Source organism: Emydura macquarii, unplaced genomic scaffold (assembly GCF_026122565.2).
Source record: "Emydura macquarii macquarii isolate MOO-44397 ecotype Brisbane River unplaced genomic scaffold, CSIRO-AGI_Emac_v2 contig_2846, whole genome shotgun sequence".
In the NCBI taxonomy this organism is placed as follows: Eukaryota; Metazoa; Chordata; order Testudines; family Chelidae; genus Emydura; species Emydura macquarii.
In genome coordinates, this window is record NW_027132983.1 from 410,991 (window position 1) to 436,526 (window position 25,536).

Here is a 25,536-nt window from a genome sequence, read left to right on the forward strand (position 1 = left end):
GAGTGCAAATAAAAATTGATATTTCTTCTCTCTTGAATGATAGCCCTGGATTTGCAAGATAAGCATATTCTGATCAGGAGGAGGATCCCACACAGGTTTCAAATAATACCACATGTATCTGTGCTAGAATGTGGATTTCTAAGCTTTTCTTTTCTGCTTTTTTTTTCCTTCTTCTTACAGATGAAATGAAAGGTGCCAGATGAACAGCCCTTAAGACCACAGCCCTCTTTCTATACCCGCAAAGTAAGTACAGCATAAGCAACAATGGACCAGGTTTCTGTGCACCACACTGGTGAGGTGCCCTGAACGTTCAGGAATCTTCTCTAGGAGATAGTGTTATTCACCTTCCAATTCTGTTCGGTCCTCTGCCTTCCTATTGAGTCTGACAACAGTGATGTGACTGGTGCACTTTTGTAAGGCTGGCTTCTGTGCACAAGAAAATGGATGCCCTAGTGGAAATTCTAGTAGGTTCTTTTTGAATTGTTCTTTTGGCTTCCACCGATTTCAGTGGAAGACAAACAGGCCCATTGAGCTTGTTCAAAACATGTTTGGCGACCTGGAACAAAGGGAGTTTTTTAACTACTTCCCTCTAGCACTGAGAGCAGCTCCTTTCAGAGAGGTCACTGAGTAGCCATTAGATGGCAAACTAGATGGCATTGAATGTCACCACAAACTTAAGCCAGATTTGTTCTGATGCCATACAAGTGAATGGTGCCCTGTGACCCATTACCAGTCAACCAGACTCATCTAGTCTCTCTTTTATTTTGGTTTTAAGACCATTTCAGTTTTTCCACTGATAGTACCTGGACAGGTGCTCCTGGTCACAAGGGTGAGTGTTGCTCCTGAGAGGTGAGAAGCATGGGTTTATAACTCCAGACCAATGGGTTAAGCATGTGCTGTTCCAGAATTCTTGCATGGAACCATCTGATGCAAATGCACTGTGCTTATACTTAATGACCTTGCACTAAACATGATCTCTAAGCACAATCTTCCCCCTCCCTGTTCTGTTGCATGAAAGTCTCACTGTGTTTCACCCTAAATTAAAGAGGCCCAAAAGATGTAAAATATCTAATTATGTGTTTACAGACGGGGGCTTTTTATGACTGTTGCATAAAGCAAACAATGAGGCACCCTAGGAGCTTGACAGCAGCTGAAACAGATACCTCTCCTGGTGCTCATTCCTGCTGAGTCTCTATTATGGTGAGCTGAGTCAACAGGATTTATACCAAGCATCCCGAGAGAGCTCCCAAGTGCCTCCCAGCATGAATTCCAGGGGCGACCACATTGTCACACTCTAACAAAGTTCCTTCTGATGGAGTAATTTCATCAAGGCCAGAAGTACACCTACTCACTGCCTTTTAAACACCAGCACCTGCTCTGTGTTTGTCCCAGCTGAGGCTTCTTAGGCGGGAGGTTTAGAAAAGAGACTTGGCACCTGGATTGTGAGCTGCGCTAAGCACAGTTCACATGTCCCCTGGAGGAGAGTGTCGGAGGGCTGCCTGTGTTGCTTGGATAGAACAGAGAACCAAAACGGTATATCTAGGTTTTTATACTGTTCTCATCACCCTAGTATCAGTGCATAAGAAACTTTCAACTCTTTCTAAAGAGGCAAAGTAACAACTTGAGGGAAAGAAGGTTGCAGAGAATCACGGGAGCAGTTGTCCGTGATTTTCAAAGAGAGGCTTAAAGTTAGACTCCTAGGGTAAAATTCTTAAAGAGCCCAGCTGTCTTAGGAGCCTTTCAGTGGGACTTAGACTCCTGAGTCAGTTAGATGCTTTGGAAATTTTTACCTCTAAATAAGTTTTCCAAAGGGCTGAGCACCCACTGGCTACATCTGCACAGGCCATGATTGTAAGCCTCCTAGTCTGTCTACAGATTCAGGCCCACACTAAAAATAACTGTGTAGACAGCACTTTTAAGTTGCATCTCAGGCTGGAGCTTGGGTTGGCATCCCCCACCCTAAGCTTCAGAACTCAAGCCCAGCCTCACCCTTAACATCTATACCACTATTTGTAACACCGTAGCACAAGCTTGAGTCTGTCAACCCGGGCTGGGAGGCTCACTATCACATGCTGTGTAGACGTATCCACTGGGGCCAGTAGGAGCTGCTGGGTGCTTTGAACTTTTGAAAATGCGCCCACTTATTTAAGAGCTTAAGTCAGGATGTAAGGAGCTAGTTTTAGGCTGTTTTTGAAAATCTCAGCTTTTAACATACAGACATTGGCTGCAGAAGCTATGGGCTGTATGCTTTTTAAAAATGTCTTACGCTTTTTAAAGATTTCTATAATCCGTTCAAAATGCACTTTGTTAAACACAAGCCAGTACCAGCATGTTACACATGCCTAGATAATATATTCCTCCCTTTTTCCCCCACTAAAAAAAGGTGTGATCCTATCGCCACCATGTACACAAGAAATTTTTGTTGGAGTACTACCAAGTAACCCAAACTGCTCTGGGGGAACTTGTCTCCATCAGACAAGTCTTTGATGAGCCTGGGTGGGGCACGGAATCATCACTCAACCAGTCTGGTTAGACAGAATGGCCCAAATTGTAAAAGAATAACATACTAAAAATGTTACTGCTCTTTATACAGCATATTTGGAACTTTAAACAAAAGCCTTCAAGTCAATATGAAAGTGAACAGGTTCATTATTACATTTTGAGTGCCAAAAAGTATGCACAAAGCGAGAGTTCCTGCCCTGAAGTGTTACAATCTAGATTTGACACAACACAAAAAGTGGTCATCATAAGCGTGTAGGGACAGGAAAAGACTCAGAATGATTAATTAAATATATTTAATTTCAAATGTTTATTTGCATTGTGATAGTACTGAGAGGCTACACTGGTGGTAGGCTGTGTACATGCACAAAATGAAAAGTCCTCAAGCCCCTCTCGGATAAGATTTCTGATATATGAGGGATCTTTAATGTAAGACACAAAGGTCTAAAAACACCTTGTGGCAAGAAGGTGAAGTCAGGAAAATGCAAACTGGGGGGAAAAAAGTAAATGTTTAACAGTGAGGAAAATTAACCATTGGAATAGCTTACTCAGGGATGCAGCAGTTTCCTATCACTTGTAGCCTTTCAATCAAGACTGGACATTTTTCTGAAATATATGTTCTTCTTTCAGTGCTTGCTCATGTCCATTACCAATTAGATATGTGTGCACCACATGCATTGGTGCCAGAATTTTTTCCCCTAGTGGTACCAGTAGGGCCGGCTCTAGTGCCCTCTGCAGCGGCACATGTATGTGCCCGTATATACCCTTCTCTCTCAGTTCCTTCTTACCCCTGTGACAGTGCTGGAATGTTCCCTTACTCCTGCAAGTCTTTTGTCAAACCTAGTGGTTTATTTATTACAAGTGTACATAGTTAGTCTTTGCTGTTAAGTGTTAGTTTTAGTTGCGTTTGACCCAGGGACGGGGCATGCCCTGGTCCCTGGGTTTGAAACCTTGCACTTCGTGTAAGAAGCTGGTGCCATTGAATGACCCACACCAGAGCTGCCTGAAGTGTCTCGGGGAAGCTCACATGCGGGAAAAATGTAAAATCTGTAAAAGTTTCCATCCTTGGACTAAAAAGGACCAGGACATCAGACTCAGAGCTGTCCTAATGGAATCGGCGCTCAGGCCGGCATCAGAACCGAGGTCCGAGTCGGCACAGAGTACATCAGCGTCAGCACAGAGTGCCACTCTGGTGCCATAGTCTTCGCGGCACCGTTCAACATCTCCAGTGCCGAAGAAGTGGCTGAAAAGACCCACACGGATTGGGGACACTCGCCAGCACCGAAGTCTGCTAAGAAGAGCACGGGGATTTGAGTGAGACCCACGTTGGGCCACTCCTCCCCGCAGGCCTTGGCAGGGTCTCCGCCTATGCAGGCGTCAAGCCCTGTCCCTAACCCGCCGCCGACTCCAGGTAGCAGCAAGAGTCCTTGGCACCTGACAGTTCCCACTACAGATGAGGCGTTCCAAGCGATGAAGGACCTCATGGCAATCCCGGTGCTGCTGACACCCAAGGAAGGAAGGCCCCCACACTGAGAGCTGGCTGCCCCCTCTGGGAGCTTATCAAGAGGAAAACCTGTGCTAAGATCACTGCAGCATTCCCCATCACCAAGGTGCCACTCTCCAGTGAGCCAGGGGTCACTGGACCTTCCACCGCTGCCCCATCAGATGACTTCAGAGCCCACCAAGAACTGCTGAAGTGCATGGCAAACAACTTGGGACTCAAGGTGGAGGAGCTTAGGGAGCCAGTGGATGAACTATTTGGTATTCTGGCAACAGCAACTCCATCCAGGGTGGCTCTCCAGGTGCATGAGGGAGTGGTGAAACTGGCCAAGGCACTATGGCAGACTACCGCCTCCCTGCCCCCATGTCTAAATGGCGGGAAAGAAGTATTATGTGCTTGCCAAGAGGTTTGAATATCTCTACACCCACCCCTCCCCAGGTTCATTGGTGATCACAGCTGCCAATGAGCAAGACGGCTAAGGCCAGATGAGCGTCACATCAAAATATAAAGAGGCTACAAAGCTTGACTTGTTTGGGTGCAAGGTTTATTCGATGGCAAGCTGCAGCTGCTGGTATACAGCCAACAAGTGCTTTTGGGAAGATACTATTTTAACATCTGGCAGTCACTGGAGAAGTTCTCTGACTCCCTGCCACAAGCCGCCAGACAAGAGTTCAAAGCAATCCTGGAGGGAAGGGAGTATGATAGCCAGAGCTTCCCTCCAAGCAACATCGGACGCAGCTGATTCCACAGCCAGGTCTATGGCTTCAGCGGTGTCAATGAGGAGAGCATCCTGGCTCCAGTCGTCTGGCCTCTTGGAAGAGGTCCAGCAATCCATTCAAGACCTCACCTTTGATGGCACAGCTCTGTTTGCAGACCAAACAGATTCCAGGATGCCTGGGCAGAAGGACTTGAGGGCTACACTGTGTTCTCTAGGATTATATACCCGGTCTTCTGCCAGAAGGCACTTCAGGCCTCAATAGTCGCAGAGGTTTGGTGGGCAGCCTTGGAGGAAGTCCTATAAAAGAATAGAGGTTATAAAAATTGTCAGGGCCACTCATCGCCACTGCCCCCCAGTCAAGCTCAAACCATCACCCCCCAGGGGTGAAACAGAACTTTCGAAGGTGCGCCCCAGGACGATCTACCAGCCATTATCAGGGATCCAGACCCCCCAATTATTTTCTTCCCGCCTTGCTCCTTTCCGCCTGGCTTGGGCTACCATAACATCAGACTGCTGAGTGTTAAATATGCTACCCGCTGTTACACTATCCAGTTCACTTCACTTCCGCCCTCCCATCCCCCTTCCCTGTCCCTCTTCAGGGATCCCTCTCATGAGTGTAACTCCTTATATAAGGAGTGCAGGCCCTCTTGCAAGTGGGCACAGTGGAAGAGGTCCATCAGGAACTGAGGGGGAAGCCTTCTATTCCTGATACTTTCTAATTCCAAAGGCAAAAGTGGGCTTGAGACCTGTCCTGAACCTGAGAGTCCTCAATCGAGATCTCAAGAAGTTGAAGTGCCACATGGTCTCTCTAGCCACTATCATCCCTTCTCTGGATCCAGGCAACTGGTATGCCACCCTTGACTTAAAAAAATGCCTATTTCCATATATCCATCTTCCCAGATACAGGAAGTTCCTGCGATTCATGGTGAGCCAGCGACACTAGCAGTTTACGGTGTTCTCCTTCAGCCTCTCAACCACGCCACGCGTGTTCATCAAATGCATAATGGTGGTGGCTGCTCACCCCAGAGGCTGAGCAGTGCAGGTCTTCCCTTACTTGGGCAACTTGCTCATCAGGGGCCGGTCAAGGAGGCAAGTCCAACACAGTATCGAGGTTGCCCAGCAAGTGACAGGTGGACCAGACCTGTTAATGAATGAGCTAAAGTCAACACTCAGGCCTGTCCAAAGAATAGCGTTCATCAGGGCAGTCCTGGACTTTACACAAGTTGGAGCACTCTTGCCAAAGGCCAGGTTCTAGGCAGCGTCGGAGTTCATAGCCCGAATATCGGCCCACCCTCTTACTACGACGAGGATATACCTCAGTCTTCTGGGCCACATGACAGCCTGCACTTATGTAGTCCAGTACACCAGACTGCACCTCAAACCTCTGCAAATGTGGCTGGCGATGGTATATTCCTCATCCAGACACCATCTGGACATGATTCTCACTGTCCCTCCGCAGATACTTACCTCTCTCTTGGGGTGGACAAAACCACACCATGTGCCTTTCGCAGCCCTATGACCAATGTTGTTAGTTTCTGATGCCTGAGACCTGGAGTGGGGAGCCCACCTTGGTGCGCTCAGAACCCAGGACCTCTGGACCAGGGATGAGCTAGCTCTGCACATCAGTGTCAGAGAACCCAGGGTAGTTCGACTAGCCTGCGAGGTATTCATACCTCACCTCTCCAACAAGGTCGTTCAAATTCTCACGGACAACGTGGCTTGGTGTGTTATATCAACAGGCAAGAGGGGGCCAGATCCTCAGCCCTTTGTCAGGAGGCCTTACGCTTGTGGGACTTGTGTGGGTCACAACATTCAATTGGAGGTGGTGCATCTTCCCGGGGTCAAGAACGCATTAGCGGATCATCTCAGCAAATCCTTCTGCTCTCACCATGAGTGGGCACTTCACCCAGAAGTGGCCAAACTCATCTTCTAAAGATGGGGCGCTCCCCAAATGGACCTCTTTGCTACCAAGGGGAACAGGAAATGCAGTCAGTTCTGCTCACTTGAAGGGCTTGACAGCGGCTTACTGACTGATCCCTTTCTCTTGCCCTAGTTGGGCAATCTCATATATGCCTGCCTTCCCATGGATACCTCTAATACACAGGGTCCTCATAAAAATCAAGAAAGACAGGACTCAGGTTATCCTAGTGGCCCCAGTGTGGCCACGTCCGCATTGGTTTGGGATGCTACTTGAGCTACCTGTGGCCTGCCCTTGAACTCTCCCCTGCAGCTGGACCTCCTCTCTCAGGATCACGGTCGGCTGCTCCATCTGGACCTAGCCCCCTTGCACCTGACAGAGTGGATGCTCCATGGCTAAGCTGGGAAGAGCAATCCTGCTCGGCTCAGTTCAGAGGATTCTGTTAGAAAGCAGGAAGCCATTCACCAGGGGATCTTACCTAGCCGAATGGAAGCATTTTGCCTGCTGGGCAGCTTGCTGGGATGTCTCGCCAACAAAATCCCCTATCCAGGTGATCTTGGACTATTTGCTTTACCTAAAACAAGATGTCTTGGCTTTCTTGTCAGTTAAAGTGCACCTGGTGGTGATATCTGCCTTTCACCCTCCCATGCAGGGCAGAACGGTCTTTTCACATGATATGACAGCTAGATTCCTCAGAGGTCTGGAAAGGCTCTTACCACCAATGCAGGACTCGGTTCCCAGTGGGATCTGAACCTTGTTCTCTTATGGCTCACTGGACCACTCTTTGAACCTTTGGCTTCCTGTTCCCTCATGCACCTGTCTTGGAAGGTCGCGTTCCTAATAGCAATGACGTCCATGAGGTGGGTATCAGAGAGTAAGGTCCTAACTTAAGAACCCCCCTACATGGTTTTTTACAAAGATAAAAATCCAGCTATGACCTCTCCTAGTGTTCCTGTTGATGTTGATATTTCACTTTCATTTCAACAGACATTTTCCTGCCAGTCTTCTGTCCAAAACCTCACAACTCTAGCGAGGAGAGACAGCTACATACTCTCGATGTCCTACCTTCACATCACACTATGCCATCACACAGCAGGCTCGGGTAGAATGGTGTTACAAACGTCATGCCTATGAACTTCTTCCCACCACCAGGAATACTGCTGGTAAGTCACCTAATTGGGAATGGACATGAGAAGCACTCGAAGAAAGAATGGTTACTTGTCTTGTAACTGTTGTTCTTTGAGATATATTGCTTATGTCCATTCCACAATCCAGCCTCCGTCCCCTCAGTCGGAGTTCTGGTAAGAAGGAACTGAGAGGGAGGGGGGCCAGCAGTGCCCTATATATGGGCACATATACATGCCGCTGCAGAGGGTGCTAGAGCCAGCCCTACGGGTACCACTAGGGGAAAAAATTCCAGCACCAGCGCACGTGGCGCACATGCACCTAATTGGGAATGGACGTGAGCAACACATCTCGAAGAACAGTTACAAGGTAAGTAACTGTTCTTTCTAGTTCAACCACAAGTTACAAGTCAGGAATGACTGGCTAAAATTTTGTGGCCTGAGTTAGTTTAGGTAATGTGATCATAAGGTCACTGCTGACCTCAAAGGGCATGTCTAGACTGAAAGGAAAAAAAGAAACACGCAGGAGCATGTATCAGAGCCTGGATCAACTGACTCATGCTCACAAGGTTCATGCTACGGGGCTAAAGGTAGCAGTGTAAATGTTCTCACTGAGGCTGGAGGCCAAGTTCTGAAACCCAGTGAGTCAAGCCCAAGCCTGAAGATCGACACTGCTGTTTTTCACCCCCTAGTGCAGGCTCTGTGAGACTGACTCAGCTGACCGATCTGAGACTTGCTGCAGAGGTGGGGTGTTTTGGGTTGTTTTGTTTTGCAGCATAGATGTACCCAAAATCTATGAAAAGGTGGGTCCCTGCCTCCAGAAACGTAGATTAAATAGTAAGATCACATGATCAGAGAGTCAGCTGGATGGCTCCATGCATTTTTTTTCTCCAAATTTAACTTTAATATAATACAACCTTTCCTCTCACCCTCTTAGAGAAGTTTCAGCAGGGATGTTTATGAAGTAAGGGAGGTGGCTTGCTGAGCAGGTTCAGGGAGAGCAGTCCAGGTTTGAGGGGCAGAAGTCTGTGCGGGGAGGAGAGGAAAGGGGTATTGAAGTTGGCATAAAGGCAGAGAGGAGAGGAGAGTAGGTATGGAGCCCAGGAGAGAGAGAGGCAGGACTGTGTGATGGAGGGTTTTGAAAGCAAGGATAAGAAATTTGAACTTGGTGCAGAGTGCTGTAAAGAGCTAGAAAAGTTCTTGCAGCCAGGAGAAATAGCAACGACTCTGGCAGTAGGCTGCTAATACCCATGCCAATGCTGGGATCCGAGGATCTGTTCAATAATCAAGGATCAATAAACCACATACATGTCCCTCTCATTTAAGAGAAAGTAAAATCCAATGTACTTTAGACTTTCAATAATTTATGTAATGTGGACTTGAGGTTGAAACTTACAGCAGGGAAGGGGTAGTCTTGGCTCTTCTGTTGATTTACTCTGTCTCCCTGGATAGTTTTCTGAGCCTCAGTTTCCCCATGTTTAAAACAGGGATGATAACACTTAAAGATCCTTGCCTGAAAATATTATTAAAGTTCTGGAATAACATTTCTGCCTGTTTGCAGAACACGGAACACTTGAGAATGGTAAACTAAATTACTACACAGACTATAGTGAGAGATTACTACACAAACTAAATTAAGTTAATTACCATTCCAAGGCAGCATTCCTAAAGAGAATATTTACTCTTGCTGACTGGGAAACCAGTTTTGATGTGCATGATCAAACTAGAAGTATGGAGAGCAGTTTTTTTAAGCCAAAGTTCTGACTGTGCTGTAGGCTTAGGCACTAGATCTGAATCTCTACCTAGCACTTCCCTCTCATGTCAATCTACTGCTGAAACATTTGGGGGCAGCTTGATCTTGTCTGAGCTTCAAGAAATAGAGACCTGTCTGCTGTAATCAAATCCAGGAAGAGCAGAGTAAAGGAACATAGATCCCATCCATGTACTCTTATCTGCTGTTTCACCTTGGAGAAAACTCCCTTCTGTGGGATGTTGTGCTGCTGTCTAAGTGAAATAGTTTATACCGTACAGAATGCCCTTTCAACACAAAAGATCCGAAGGTACTTCACAAGCTGTGGGCAAAATTCTGCTCTCAAGTCTGCACAGCAATACTCCATGGTATCATTCTGCTTTAGTGCATGTCCTGTTTTCCCTTCTATTACTTAAGTGCTGACAATGTGCATGGTGCTATACAGGAGACACACACATGAATTCCAAAGTTGAGCTTCCATGCCATTCTCAGGAGTGAATTTTGCTCTGTGTATGTTCACAGGGATCACTTCATCCGCCACTGAACACAGTCCCCAGTGGGCTAGAAAAACACTGTAACAATGTTACTGTCAAGCTAACTAGAGTGGCTCACAACCATGAATGCCAACCTCAGGACAGACCATTAAGAAACAGGACACAAATCCCAAACTGGTTGTGTGTTCTATACTTAGATTTCACCAACCGAGTATCAAGTGTGAACTCCTCAAGCACTACAACAGCCTTTAACGTAGAGTCACAGACAGTCCCTTTGGGCACTTTGATTTATCTAGCCACCTATGCAAGCCTGTCTTTGTGATAGATGGTCCCTTACACCAGAAATCACAGCAATATTAAGGTTACTCCCAGTCCCAAAGGACCAGTCACTTACTCCAGGTCAGTTGTACCTTAGATTTCTCACCAAAGACAGTGTTTGTAGCCAATCCTGTAATAAGCTAACTGTAGACATGTCCCTGAAAGCGGGGAGCAGTGTCCGGGTTTCTCCCTCCCCGGGTCCTCCTCAGAGGGGGACCACTCCTCCCGGCTACCTCCCACCGGGAGTAGTCTTGAGCCCCCAGGCAGGGCTGGCCAGGTAGGCAGGCCGCTCTCTGGAGCGGTATGGCGGGTGAGGCTCTCTGAGGGTTGTTAGGGAAGGGGGGAAGGGGATGCAGGCCCGCCCGTCTCCACTGCGTCCCAGCCCAGGGCCCTGGCAGTGGCAAAGGCGTTTGCCACAGGGCTGGCGGGGCTCCAGCCACAAAACACCGCCTGGGTTGCCCCTGACTCAGCCACTAACTTGTGGCTACCCCTGGGCTTCTTCCTCCCCAAAACCCCCAGTACCTGCCTCCTCTGGGTCCCTGGGGCCTGGTAGTCCCGCTAGGCCCTCCTCATCCACGGATGGCAGCTCTGGCAGCTCCATGGGTTCATCCTCGGAGGGCAGCTCTTCCAGGTCCTCGGGCCCTAGGCCACGGGTAGGGCCGGTAAGTTCTCTGGGTCCCAGGCTCTGTACTGCTCTGGCGGGCCCACCTCCGGCTCCCAGGCTGTGGGTGTCTCAGGGGGGTTCTCCTCAGCCTCGCTGGCAGCGGAGAACCCCAGTGGGTCTTCTTCCGGTTCCCAGGCAGTCGGGTACGCCGGTGGGCCCTCCTCCAGCTCCCAGGCAGCAGGGAACTTGGGTGAGGCCTCCACGGATCCCCAGGCTGGGGTTAAGGCCAGCCGCACCCTCTCAGCATGGCTCTCCAGCCCAGCCTTAGCTGGGAGCTCAGGAGGAGAAGTATCCTTCCCCCTCAGCCATCCTCTCTTGACTGAGCTGACAGGACTGGCCTTTAAAGGCCTGGCCCTGCCCACCTGCTTCTGGCCAGGGTTTCCCCTTGGGGGCTCTATCAGCCAGGGTGGGTCTGGCTCCCTCTCTGGGTCCTCCTCAGAGAGGGACCAGTCCTCCCGGCTACACTAACTAAAGATTCATTAAGAAAAAGAAATGAGTTATTTACAAGGTTAAAGCAGGTAAACATATGGTAAATGTATATATGCAGAAATTAGTTATAGTCTTAGGTTTCAAAAGGTAGCAGAAGCTGCTGTAATGTGCAAATTCTGTATGTCCTTTATTGCTAACCCAAGCTGAGCAGCTTGGGGATCCCTTGCTTATGCTTAGAAATATTGCCCTCTCCAACTTCCAAGCAGCATAGTGATGCAGTTCCTTCTGGTCAGGGATTTTTATTCCCTTCCCCCAGAGCTCAAACTGATGCAACAAGTGTTAGTGCCTGTGTCCTCTTCATGAGTGTATGGGGGGTGGAAGGGTAATCTTCCATGCCTTTGTCCTTTGATGTTTCTCTATGGCTCCTTTGGTTGCACTGGGCCTTCTTATGTGCAGTACTAGCACTTTACACTAATTAATGCTTCTTTCCTGTTTGAGTTACACAATTGTAGAGGTCCAAAATGCAAACCATCAATATAACTTTACACCATGGGCTACAGCTGTTATAAGTGAGATCAATACATGCAGCATCCTACAAGCATTTCATCAAGTCTAAACACTCACCATATTCTTATAAAATTAATCTCTGTTTTAACAATGCTAATACACAGGTGAGTCAGACTGGGTTCCAGCTATGCATTTATCGGTGTTCAGTGAGGCCTAGGGGCCTTGGCATGAGCTGGTACCAGCTCTCTCAGCATCAGTTACATAGAGGTTTAGGATAGGAAATAAAGAGCAATGCATCGAAGCTGCGTCATTATCTAAAGGGCCTGGGATTTCAGGAGACCCACTCACATAGGAAAGCCTGAGCAGTAGCTATAAATGCTCAAAAATACCACTGACCATGACATAACATTAAAAGGACATGCTGTGCCTGCCAATTTACAGTCCAAGCCATCCCCGGAGTGTTCCGTAAACTTGGAGGGAGCTATGGGACAAAGTGACCACAACCTCTGAGCCTGGGGGATCAGTGTTCTTCAAACTATTTGAAAGTTTGCCAAGTAAGGTTAGTCCTCTTGGAATTAGACCATGCTTCGTAATTCCTTGTGCATTAACTGCAGCCTCCTGAGTTTACTGTTCGGATAGCTCACAAGTGTTTCATGCAATTCTAGATCTTTGGGCCACGGTGCAGCTATAGCTGGCTCAAACAAAAGTATGTTTATCTAACTGGAATGTATGTTTGCTGTTTAAACTGATGTTAGGTTCCTTCTCTTTCCATGAGGCTGATTACCATGAATTCTGCTATCTTAATTTCAGCTCTCTGTGATTCTAGGAATAGGTCCTTGATTAATTGCTCAGAAACTAATCTATTTTTAGTGCTTCAGTTATAGTACAGTACACTAAATATAGACATGAGCCCAAACCAAACCCCCAAATCCTAGGTTATGGGGGTCCTTGAGATTCTTGTCCAAATTTAAATTTTGTTGCTTGGGCCCATCTCTAATTAAACTTAATGGGCCAGATCCTTATCTGATGTACCTCAGCATTTACAATATGATTTACAGCAGATTCAGATTTAGTCCAATGACTGGATGATAGCGATCCAAACAAGTGCAAAGAGACTCTTCTAGGTTCCCCATTCCCTGATTCCAGTTTAAATATGGTAATGTTGAATAATGTCTCAGGTCAATGGGGAATAGAAATCTCTGAGGAACAGCAGAGCAATTAAACCTTTTGGGTGGTGTTTGGTGTCTGAGAACTCTGAAATCGGAGCTCTTGTAAGTGGAAAATGTTTATTTACATGCAAACCAGCCCAGTGATTTGCTGATGACTTTGCATTGCTCACTAATCTGGAGACATTGTTAACTCTGGTGCTGGCCTCCCTTTTTGCAACAGAGCAATGCTGAAGCCTGTTAAAGGTAATATAATAAAGTCACCTCAAGCTGTGAGACCTGAGAGGCTGGGACCTGGGCATGCAGAGAACTTTGCAGAGGCCTCATGAGCAGACTCATCTACCTTCTGCTCCCTTGCAGCTAATGAAAGGGAATGTTTTACATGAATGTAGCACTTGTGATGGACTGATAGAAGACTTCAGGTTCCAGGGCTAACTTATCTACGGTCCAGCTACTATACATCATAAGGAACAGCAGTGTAAGCTTCTCCTACTCCTCCCCCTGCAGGAACATGTCTTGACCCTGACCAAGTGGTCAGTTGTGGGACTGAGGTGCTCTATAGACCATTCATTCATTGGCCTCTTTGCTGCCACACCCAAGAAGGACACCAGTCTACTAGGAACCTAGTTGAGACCCACCAACTCAGTTCACACTGGCTAATAATTTTAGACAATAATGAATTCCAGTCACTGCTAATCAAGGCTGAGTTTGAACCAGTGCTTTAAGGTGAAAGACTGTGTAATGCATCAGCCTGGCAAGCTGCCGAGACATCAGATTCTCCAACAGAGCTCCCTTTTGTCTCAGCTCATTACTAACCCCCTGATTTTCATAGCCAGCTCAGAGAAGAGTAAAGTAGACTCAATCTGATTTTTATTTTCCCTTTGTATCTCTCCCACTGTTGTGCTGAGCTCTGCTCTATGTCTCTATCCTGAATGGCTCAGTGAGCAGTCACTTCAGCATACTTCACCTGTGAACCAGATTATTGCCTTTTAAAAGAGAGACCATCCATTACCACAGGAGAATAGTGATAAGGGTTATTGTAAACTCCCTCTATGGACAGCTCTGCTGGGAATGATCCCAATATCCAGTCAGCCTTTGCAGTTTGTATTGTATGTTGACAGAATAGCCAGAAATAGCTTCCATGAGCTGTGTGATGTTGGAGGGTTCTGTATTTATTTTGGGGAAAAGGTTAAAAAGTATAGTAGGTCACACTGCAACTGAACAGGCCATGTAGAGGGTGGGGGGCAGGGCAAATGATCGCTCACACAATGATCTGATCTTTGGTGGTTTGATGAATTCAGACTCTTTCTGCTTGCAAACTGTCAGTGAACTGCTTTCAGTGCCCTGGAAGTTATTTGATAAAAAGAACGAACCCAGTTTTACAGCAGGGGTTGCAGAATTGTCAGGGAAGGAGTGCTCATACAGCCCTGCCAATGCCTTATTTTCCTCTGCCTTCCAAGAATAACACAATGTTCCATTGCCTGTGGCCCCCTCAGCTGGTGCTGGGAAGAGCAGCTGAGTTTAGCTCATTGTTCCTGGAAGTAACCGAGATTCTGAGCATCAAGAAACAGACATTCTCTGCCGTCAGGAACTGCATACACACAAAAGACAAGCAACTCTGAATCTCTTCTCCTTCACATGTGCACGTTTAAAACTCTCTGCATCAAAAGAGACCACGTAGCTGTTTTCCAAGGTCTTTGCACAATGCATAGGGTTCTCCCATAAACATGGAATTTGGGAGCAATTAGCATATTCAAAGTATAATTTAACATCGTGGACCAAATTCATCTCTGGTGTAAGTCTAGTGATTTCAGTAGAGTTACACCAGGGCCAAATTAATTTTTTTCTTTACTCAGCAAATCAAAGTACCATCAGCTGTTCAGCTAGTCCACATGCTGTACTGGTCAGCTATTCTACATGGTCTGTGTTTGAATAGAGACGGTGCCTTGCAAAACAGAACAGCTGGAGCCAGGGGCCATTCCAATATGACTCCCCTGGAGGTGAACAGCTCCTCTAACAGACAGTTCTATTATCAGTGCACCCTGGGGAAACTGGAGAGGAGGGTAGTCAATTGTTAATGCTACTTGAGGACACACAAGATATGAATATTACTTCATACCAGACAATTAGGGTCAAATCCAGACCTGATGGGAGTGACTAAGTGCAAACTCCATGGAATTAAATTAAGCTATAGCCACTTCTATCAGGTCTGAATTTGGCCCATAGATGGAGGGGGATGGTCTTGCTAGTCACATGACCGGGGTTCATTTCCTGGCTGTACCACAGTCTTGCTGTGTGACCTTGGGGAAATCATGGCACCACTCTGTGCCACAGTTTCCCCATGTGTAAAATGGGCATAATGATACTGAACTACCTCACAGAGGGGACAGTGAGGATTTATTAATGTTGGGAAAGTCCTCAGGTGGAAAACACTATAGAGATACAAATTATTACTGCGTCACTGGGGAGGTGCTCTCTATCCTGGAGGCTGTTCTGTTTGGAGTCAGGAATAGAAGAGCTCCCTCTTCAGGCTGGCCTTGTGGTCTAATTGCACAGCCACGTGAAGGATCTGCAGTCCAGTGCCACACTCTGTCCCTGATGTGCCATTAGCCTAATGGCTGTGAAGAATCTATCTGGGTGTAGGAAAAAAGAGTGCCTCAAGTGACCATTATACAGCAGCTGCAAATATATGAGAAGCAGTCAGGGAAAATGGTAAGCAAGAAGATAATGACATAGGAGAAAAGTGGAAACAGCAGCAAAAAAATTATATGGGATGGTTGCATACCAAAAAAATGGTTTGTTCCTTTTAGCTTCAGTACAGAGCAGTGGCAGAGAAAGCTTAAAATGAGCGATCAGTGAGGAAGTTAAAGTTAGAGCAATAGATTTCTTAGTTCCTGGAACAGTCTGGCAGGAACAGGTCTAGTAGTTGGGGTATGAGGACATTTTTCATAAGGCAGAAAGTTTGCAACAAGCCCTGATGGGTAGGCGAATCTGGCACTCTGATACTACAGTGATAGATGGGCAGTATAAAACCCAGAGACAGACTAAAGACAAAAAATTGTGTCTGTTCATGGGGAGGCTAGTTTTTGATGGAAGGACAAGGAGAGTCCAGGACAGGGAAGCCAGAGAGAACTCTACCGAAGTATGTGGCTTTCCAGACATCTAAGTCCAGGGCATGTGGACCAGCTGGGGGACTGATGGGCTGGAAATGGCTCTGCAGCAAACTATGGTAGATGTCCTGTCTTGGTTTGCTGTAATGTGGGAGGGAGCTTCATCTGTGGATATTCACATTGCTGCCTTCCCTGGTGTAACTGGTCTGCAGGAGAAGAGCCTAGGTGGTGTCACCATATCAGCTATTCTGGGGTTAGTTGATGGGAAAGTCCATGTTCGGGAGGAAGAAAACCCATTCTGGTTTAATTTTATATACTTAGTATCTTCCCCCACCCACACACACACTGTTGAGATGGCAGCTTGCAGACACTCAGGTTAAGGCTCTACTTTCAGCAGCCCCAAAACTGATGGTATAAAGCGGCACCCCATAAATGTTCCCTGTGCTCTGGAAGCCCTTCCCCAGGGAATAGACTCTTGAGAGCCAGTTGCATGGATAGCCCTTTCTCCTTCTGCCCTCTGTACAGCCTGTCACCAGAGAGCAGGCTCTGTGGGCTGGGAAAATGGCAAACTCTTTGCCCTTCCATCTGTTCTGGGGATATGTGGTGTGCCCCAGCCGATAGCATTTGCTTCAAACATCTGCTGTTGTTGCCATGCTTGGGTTCCGCTGAGAAGGTGCCGTATCAGACCAGGCTTGGTCTGAGGCTGTGGTTGTTCTTTACCCGTATTGCTCAGCCCTACTGTCACGTGCAGTCTCCTCTGGGTCTCTGTGAATTCTTGCTCCGGCTGCACTCTGTGGGACCCTGACGCAGCACTGATGTTTGTGGTGTTGATGAGCCTTTAAAGTTTCTCTCTTCGGGTGCCTCAATTCCTGGAAATGGCTCAGGCCAGGCAGCAGCTTGAAAAACAGTAACCAGAAAAATAAACACTCTTCCATTTGATGTGTTCCTATCAACGTAGCTGCAAAGGGAAAACCAGAGCAGTGCAGAAGAGCTGAGACATCCTGTGTGGTGAAGAGGTGCTAGCAGCTGAGTCAAACTCACAGAACACTACTAAATCAGAAAAACCCACCCATCCCTACACATCACTCCATAGGCAGCTTCATCCAGATGTCATAACCGTGAGAAGGGAAGAGAGTGGTGGGGGCAGCTTGACAGTGCCTGTCCAAAGTAGCATACCAACTCGGGTTTCCCTGCAGGTCCCTGATCTCACATGTTGCCTATGGTAACAATGTGATTCTGCCCCTTATTGCTGAGTAACAGTTTCTGACCTCAGCTTGCTCTTCTGCCAACTAGCTAGAGCTAGATATGCACACACGCATTCACAACACCACGAAACCGGGGACAATGTTCACAAAGCTGAGCAAAGAATTCCGGCCAACTGATATTCCTATAGAGTTATGAATGAGTTCTCATTTCTCAGGGGGCGGGAGGGTGTGGATTAAAACTTAAAACTTTTTTTGTCTTTTTGTTAATAAAAATTCTGGAATCAGTTGCTCCCTGCTGAGACTAAAACCCTGCTACAGTATTCTCTTTCATAATGCTAGTCCAGAACAGCCCCTTACATACTGCCGTGAAATGAATCCTAGAAATACCCAGCAGAGAGCTTTCATTATTACTGATATTAGAGGAGCACCTGGAGTACCCCACAGAGTTTGGGTCTCCATGCTCTATAGGCCCACACTGTGACACAGTACATGTCCAAAGATCTTAAATTCCAAATGGACAAGCCAGAGAAATGGTGGGAGGGGAAACAAGATAGCTGGGGTTTGTCTACACTGCAGCTGGGTGTGATCCTCCCAACCCAGGTAGACAAACTAGTGCTAAAAATAGCAACGTGGACATTGTGGCACTGGCTAGCCACCTGACCTCAGACCAAGGAGAACAGCTGGGTCTGAGCACCAGTGGTTAGCCTGAGCCACCACTCAGGTTAACAATCCACTGCTGCTATTTGTATTCTACTAACTCGAGCTTCTCTAACCCGGCTGGGAGGCTTGCTTCTCACAGCCATGTAGACATACCCAAAGAAGTGAAGCAATTTGCCTGAGGTCATAAAGCAGACTAGTGGCAGATACAGGACTAGAACCAGGTCTCCTGAGAGCCAGTTTAGAATCCTGTATGCTAGATTGCACCACCTCTCAATGTGGAATTAGAGTATATTTCAAAAGAGCACGGAATCTGAAGATTCATCTCTTCTCACCTCAAGGCATAAATATGGTAGCAAATCAGCAGACATAGGTCTTTGTGACAGCCACTCAGCTGCACATCATGAGCATTCGGGACTCCAGGGCAACAGTGGTACTAGAATTCAGCCCCTCAAGTTCCAAAAGCACAAATCATGTGTAGTGTGAGCTAAACACCACTTGTGGTCACTGCTGTTTGTAAATCGCTAGCAAAGCCATGCTTGCTGGAAAGACCAAAATAGGCCTCTCTGGAAAATATACCTGTTAAAAGATAACTTTTCATGTAGCAAGGTCTGGATTTTCCCACCTCCCACTGTATCATGGGTTTTCTTGTGGGTTTTAAGACAGAGGAGCTGGGAAAGAGTGAGAATAAAAGATGACTTTATAAAAGTGCTAGTGACAAGTTTTGGGCAGTTGCTGGGAAATCACCCCATTATAGCAGAAACATATTTGCATTCTCATCATCACAGGAATATTACTGTGTTTAGGGGCATTGAGCACTTATCAGTTTTCACAAACAATCTCTCTTTTCAATTGCTCAGACATTTCTCAGATTCCTTTGGGGCAGGAACTTTCCAAGCATGGTCTTGACCCAGAGGAGAATAGTTTTTGGGGGGAGATGGTTGGGTGATTGTCATTTTTTTATTTTGTTTTTAATGATGGAAATATGGTCTGCCAGTTTTCACCTTGTGGAGATTCTGAGAGCTTCTTGCACCAGTTAGTAGTAGTACGATTACTACTAATCCTACTGTAGTACTGCAGCAGCCAGGCACCCCAGTCATGGGCCAAGACCATGCTGTGATAGGTGCTGCACAAATGCAGCACAAGCCCAGAGAACTGGTTCTGGCACCGGGCAGGCACGGGGGAATCTTGCTAGTGCTAATGTTATCAGGGGATGTTCCCCCAGTACTCACCCTTCTGGTGAACAGGCATCAAATGAAACCCATGCTCCCTGCCTCTAGGACTGTGCTGAGAATGAAGAGGAGCCATCCCTCAGGAAACTTCCTACCCTTTCTCTGCCTGTTGGCAGCAGACAATTTCTTCATCTATTTTCCCTGCACCTTCTCAAACCCGCAGATGTTCCCTTCCTTCCTCCCCTGCTTGTTCTGTCTATCCTTGTCCCCTTCTTGCTTCCCTCCAGGGTTTCTTGCTCTTTAATATTTTACTTCTTCCATCAATCCCCTTCAGTACTTCACTCCTTACTTTCCCCTCAGCCCAGTTCCCCTGTTTTCCCCCTTTCTCCCAACCAGTCAAGATGTCTCTGACTCCGTCTTTCCTTTTCATCCCTCCCATCCCCCGCTCCCTGACTAGTCTCCTGTTCCCTCTCTTCACTTTTTCTCCCACCCTCTCAGCAGTCTCTCTCCTCTCTCCCCTTAACCCCGCTTCTGCCTGCTTTCACTGTGGCCTTTGTACTTTTGTCCCCTGCTCTATGAAGAAGGAGCAAGTAGACTAAACAACAGGCTTCTGCCAAATCATTGCAGAGCTCTTGATAAATCGAGTGCTTCTGTTGCTCCTTGTTTGTCTCACAGCATGGCAGGCAGCCCAGCATCCTGCCTCCCACTTGATGAGCTCACCAGGAGCTATAGTAGTTTATTCTAAGAAATCGGCTAACGCACAGTACTCAGTAGAGGTGCCCCTCCCCTGGGAGGATCAGCAGAATTAGGATGTTTAGTGAGCTGTCTTGGGGATTACACAATTTTATCACCTTCTGCAAGGCTGTGGAGAGCAAGGCTAGTGCTACATGCACTGAGTCACACTTCCCCATAAAACAGTGCAGCAGGTTCCTTGACTCATATCCTCTCAAAGGAACACTGGTGGTTCCTTACATCTCTGCAGCCAGCTGCCCCAGAGCAAGCACAGCAGAGACAGAGAAGTAAAGGCAGCAGGGGCTTTAAACCAGAATGGAAATTCCAACATGCTGCATTAAAATTTTCCTAATTGTTCCCATTGATTTTAATGGAAAACCAGTACCCCTGGGAGCCAGAGCGCAACAGACCCATTCATTGCAATCATTTTGTGGAAGGTGATAAAGATTGTTAGTTGGTGTATTGGAACTAACAAGAAGTAGCTGAAAATTTTCAGGCTTACTTTTTACTAGGAAATAGCCCTTTACACACCCCGAAATGAAAATGCACACAAATGCACATACTTTAGGACAGGAAGTTTATTAACAGAGTCATCATCTTGCATAGTCTGGATATAGTATGATGAGTGGAACTGAAGAAAATGGGTCAGGTTTCAGGAGGGACTGAATTTAGTGTGATGTCAGGGGCTTAGCATGCAAACTGGGCTAGGCCAGGTGCTTGCCAGACCCACCCCTATCTCAGCATGTAGTATGGCTTCCATACATGGTCAGTAAAGATCTCCATCCTACAACTCTGTCTCTGTTGATACAGCATCCGCAAGTATCTAGCATTGACACAGAGCTTCACTCCATAGCAGTGAGTGCTGCTGGAGTTGCCCTCGCTTATTATACCAACCCTCCTGCTCTTTGGTGTTTTTCTTAAAGCCCCAGCTCCAGGACTCATGATTCGGTGAGAATCTCAACTTTCATTTTTTATTAATTTATCATTTATTTATTCTTTTTTTTTTTTAAAGTACATTTCAAGCCCATATGGTTACAGAGAAAAGAAGGTAGGCACAGCAGTTGGATGGTATTGTACTGCAGGAAGAACCTGAATGGGGCCTACGGGCATTGTTTACACTTGGCAGTTTTGTGGAGTCTCCCATGAGTGGGGAACACTAGTGCAGACAAGCCTCTGGTGTTTTTGCCACTATGTTATCCAGGCCTACTTTGAGAAGCCTGGCAAATTCAGGCTGGAAATAAGGTGTACATTTTTAACAGTGAGCGTAATTAACCATTAGAACAATTTACCAAGGTTCGTGGTAGATTCTCCCTCACTGACCATTTTAAAGACAAGATTGGATGTTTTTCTGACAGATCTGCTCTAGGAATTGTTGTGGGGAAGTTCTCTGGCCTGTGTTATACAATATGTCATACTAGATGAGCATAGTCATCCCTTCTTGTTTTGAAATACATGAAACATGATAAAATCTCCTACGCCCTGTCTGCATAGCATTCCCACTATTTCTGTCATGACATGGGCTATAGCAGTAGGAGACTTCCCAACAATTGCCGCTATAGACACAGCCCAGGTGTTCTTGTAAATTTTGCATCATGAAGCCAGGGTTCAGGGTAGCTTGGTTCTTCCTGTCTCAGAATTCATTACAAGAGCTCTGGCAAAATGGACTCTCCTTTCTGATGTGTTGAAGTCTAGCTTAAGAGAGCAGCAGTGAGTACATTAAGTACTTATCTGAGAACATTAGAAGGATCTTAAGGAAAGAGCTGGAGGATAAACAATATGTCCAGCTACTTCTTTTATGAGTTTGCTTGTATTTTGGCTGAAGAACATGAGCAGGCAGTAGCATTATATTCAGAGTCTTCATTGAGTGCTTTCCCCCTCCCCCTCCTCCCTCCCCCCACCCCCCCCCCACTTCAGAAGAGTATGTTCTTGAGTAAAAATTTCCTTTCACTACCCAGGTAATAAGTAGTATTCTGCATAACTGTGAACTGGTTTAGTTTTCCAGGAAGTTCAGTTTTCTCTGTGTAAGTGTGGTCACCAAGCTGTGCATTGAAGTACTGGCAGTCCTATTCTAACTTGCACTTTATGCATACTGGGAATTGGAGTAGACTTTGGTCTAGGGTGAGGATATGGTGTTCTGTCAGTCTGGCACCAGAGATGCTGGAGGAAAGGGCTATTTGCCAGCCATCAAGAGTGTGTTCTTCTTTGGCTTGGTAACTACGAATAGCTCAAAAACCCCACTAGTGAGCAGTGGTGATCCCATGTCTCAGCATGGAGTTAAATGTCCTGAATTCCGTCCAGTTTTGGGTTTACAAAGTAAGCAAGCCTTCATGGACGTGTTCAAACAAAAGTAGCCCTGCCTTTGGGAGTCATTCTCTATGAGTCCATATATTAATTTCAGACACTTAAGAAGAGCAAAGATATCCCCAGCCCCTGTCTTAGACATTTTAGAAGGAAAGGAGGGGCCCTGCAGGCCTCCTACATTCGGAGAATGGAACCCAGTGCCTTCTATCCCACTTCAAATGTAGAAGAGTCATTGTGACACACCTGAGAATAGGGCAACAGCGAGGGAGGGCATTCCCTATCAGGAAATATCTTAGCAAGTGCCCTGAACCTTGTTGTCAAAGCCAGGAATTCAAAATGTAGTCAGATTTTAATGCAAACAACCAGAGCCTGTAGGCGTCTCAGATTGGGAGAGCTCCAACAGCTAGTTATCCTGTCAGTCCCTACATGCACATGTGACTCTGTCATTTCACTTTATTCTGATTCCTTTGTGAGCCGTATTCACTTGTTTGGAGAGTTGGCGTTTAAAGGCAAAAGCTAGAAGTTGCAATGAATAGAAATTCCAGTTTGTAGTGTGTCTGCAGCCTTATTCTGCCTGCACTAACCCATACTCAAAGGGCCAGATCTTTGGCCCTCCAAAGTGCCATAGGTAAGGCGATAATTGAGGACATCCCGAGTTAGTATAGCCAGCCTCACCACAGCCCAGCCCAGCCCATTCTCCATCTCCCCTAAGTAAGAAACATTCCAGGGGGATGAGTATATGCGCAGCAGGAGGGGAAAGGGTGAAGCACAAGGGTGCTCAGTTGCAGGGGGGCTGGAGCAATTTGTACAGTGGGGGTGCTGAGAGCCATTGAACCAAACTGTAAACCCTGTATATGATGGAAACCATTTCAGGCCAGTGCAGCAACATACCCTGCACCCGTAGTTCCAGCACCTGTTCTTAGCTGTGATCCTGTGTGGACCAGCACTTCTTTAGCCAACATTTGACTGAGCTTAGTCTCCTAAACCAGTTTGGCCCAATCTGCTCCAGGTTGAAGGGGTTGGAAAGGTGTCATCATGCCACCTAATATCCTCCCTCCCCCACCTTTCCAGTGTCACTGAGTCTGAGTGCTACCCTGATACATACGGAGATCCATTCCCAAATGCAACATTTTCTCTGCAGGTGGGCAGGGTTTCTCTCTGAGTATCCCTGACATAGCGATGTGGTAGGTTTATGCTCTGTGTGTGTCACACGCCAGGAAAGGGAGACTGTCTCTGGCCTGCAGATCCTAACATCTAAATAATTCACGACAAATGAATACTAGATAAGATACAGGGCAAGAATTCAGCAGGGAATGGGTGAGGGGATGATTAATGATGCAAAGAGGGTGGAAGATCATTTATTCAGGAGAGGAGACACTTTGAATTTTCATTTGGAAATCTTGAAATTGTTGGGCTGGGAAGGAGACTTTTCTCCCAAACACTTGGATGTGTTTGGAATCATAATCAAAATAGAGTTTGCTGCACAGCTACAGCTCTCTTTGTGTCTTAGCCAGACAAGCCAGCAAAAAGGAAGACTGTGCAGCGAACGAAAGGCAGCTTTGACGTCAACCCTGGGGAGTGTTGCCCTGACAATGGAAGGTGGAGCAGGGAAAGGAATCTGCATTTAATAGGCTCTGGACTGTAGCTTGGCAGAAGGACTGCTACTGCCCCTTGTTTCCAGGAATAATAGATTATTTCTGTCTTACTCTCCCTAGATCAAGTTCTGTGAGGCAAGTTTCAATTCACCTGCTCCCACAATAAAGTCAGTAGTCCTGGCAAGCTCTAGTCCAAGGTTTCTGAACACCCAAAATTGGGTCGCTAGAATGTTCCAGGCACTGCGACCTCAGGGGTTCCAGCACCACTCAGGTTTGGCCCAGCCGTCATGACGGCAGAAGTCTGGATAGACCGAATTTGAGTGGCACTGCAGCCCCCTGAACCAGGTCACCACGCCACTCACCCAGATTTGGTCCAGGCAGGTGGGCAGGGCCAAACCTGAGCAGCACTGTAATCCCGGAGATCGAAATGCCCGGAGTGGAGAGCCAAGCCAGCCAACCCCACCACACAGAAGCCGCCAGTGTGGGGTGAGGGCCAGGCAGGACCCAACCCCCCAGGAGACAGAACCCGACTAAAATCATCCCAGGGCCTCCATCCCCAGGTTATTTACTGGGTTGCGACAGGCCATAAACATTTACAAATGGGTACTGAGCCCAAAAAGGTTGAGAACCACTGCTCCCTGAGATCTCCCTGACACTGTATAGGAAGCCGGTCCCTGGAATCAAAAACACTGAGAAACACTGCACACCACCCATCCCCACACCAATTTGCTAAATTGGATAAAAAGGCTAAAAGAGCTTATGAATACTTTTGCAACAGACTCCATCCAGTTCGAGAACTGCCCAAAGTCTAGAGCCTAGTGACTGTGTTCTTGTCAAATTGGAAGGAGAAAAGGTATGGACAACTCCAGCTGTCGTAAAAAAAAACAGTTCAGTTCCCAGATCATGTGCGATTGAGACCGACAGTGGAGAGTTCAATAGAAACCATTGACATCTGCAGTTTGCTCCTCAGAAAGAACAATAAGAGCAAACTCTACAGATGGCGGATGGAGAACAAGAAGAAGACGACTCCAGGATTCAGGACCAGCTGCAGCCAACCATTGCAACTAATGGACAACCAGATGGTCAAGTTGTTGTGTGTTCAGGTTGTGTTATTAGAAAATCAATATGATTCAGAGACACTTAATAGACTGTTACAGACTGAATTTCAAAGATAGCATGATAGTGTAAATATTGTAAATGGTGGGAATGCAGAACCTAAATGGGAAGATGTAATGGCATGTGAAACTGTCTTGTACAGTTTAGCCACTAGGTGGTGCTGTGTGTAAAATACCTTATTTAAGCTAACCTCAGCCATACACGATAGAGCATTAAAGGATCTTATCATGAACATGACTGCTGTGTATCTTCCTCAGAAGTAAGCTCTAATCGATCGATATCTGATACAGGGGAGGGGACTGGATTTCTCTTGGATTCTTGAAGCAAGCCTTTTACTCTTGTTCTGACATGCACTTTGGGCTGTGCATGTCTGTGTAAAGCCTAATTCAGAGCTTTGCCTCCCTCCATTGCCCCGTCTTACTTCTGCCTGGTTTTCACTTGGGTGATGTCATCCAAGAGCTTGTTTTTTGTGTGTCATGCTACACAGAAGCCAGGTCCTGAGAAAAAGCAAAGAGCTGCTTTTTTCAAATTAGTTTCCTCTTAAATCTCCTCTCCCTGCT

At 46.8% G+C, this 25,536-nt stretch overlaps 1 protein-coding gene across 2 annotated transcripts in view; it reads left to right on the forward strand.

Annotated features, from left to right (window-relative positions):
• HEMK1 (HemK methyltransferase family member 1) overlaps positions 1 to 25,192 on the forward strand; it is a 103,436-nt gene extending 78,244 nt beyond the window's left edge. Inside the window, exons 10-12 of one of the 2 annotated variants that reach the window (XR_010923669.1) lie at positions 181 to 243; positions 776 to 829; positions 23,780 to 25,192. The gene's annotated coding sequence lies outside the window, so the exon portion shown is untranslated. The remainder of the gene's footprint in view (positions 1 to 180; positions 244 to 775; positions 830 to 23,779) is intronic. The other variant, XR_010923670.1, reaches the window with a different exon arrangement.
• The last annotated feature ends 344 nt before the right edge of the window (positions 25,193 to 25,536 follow it).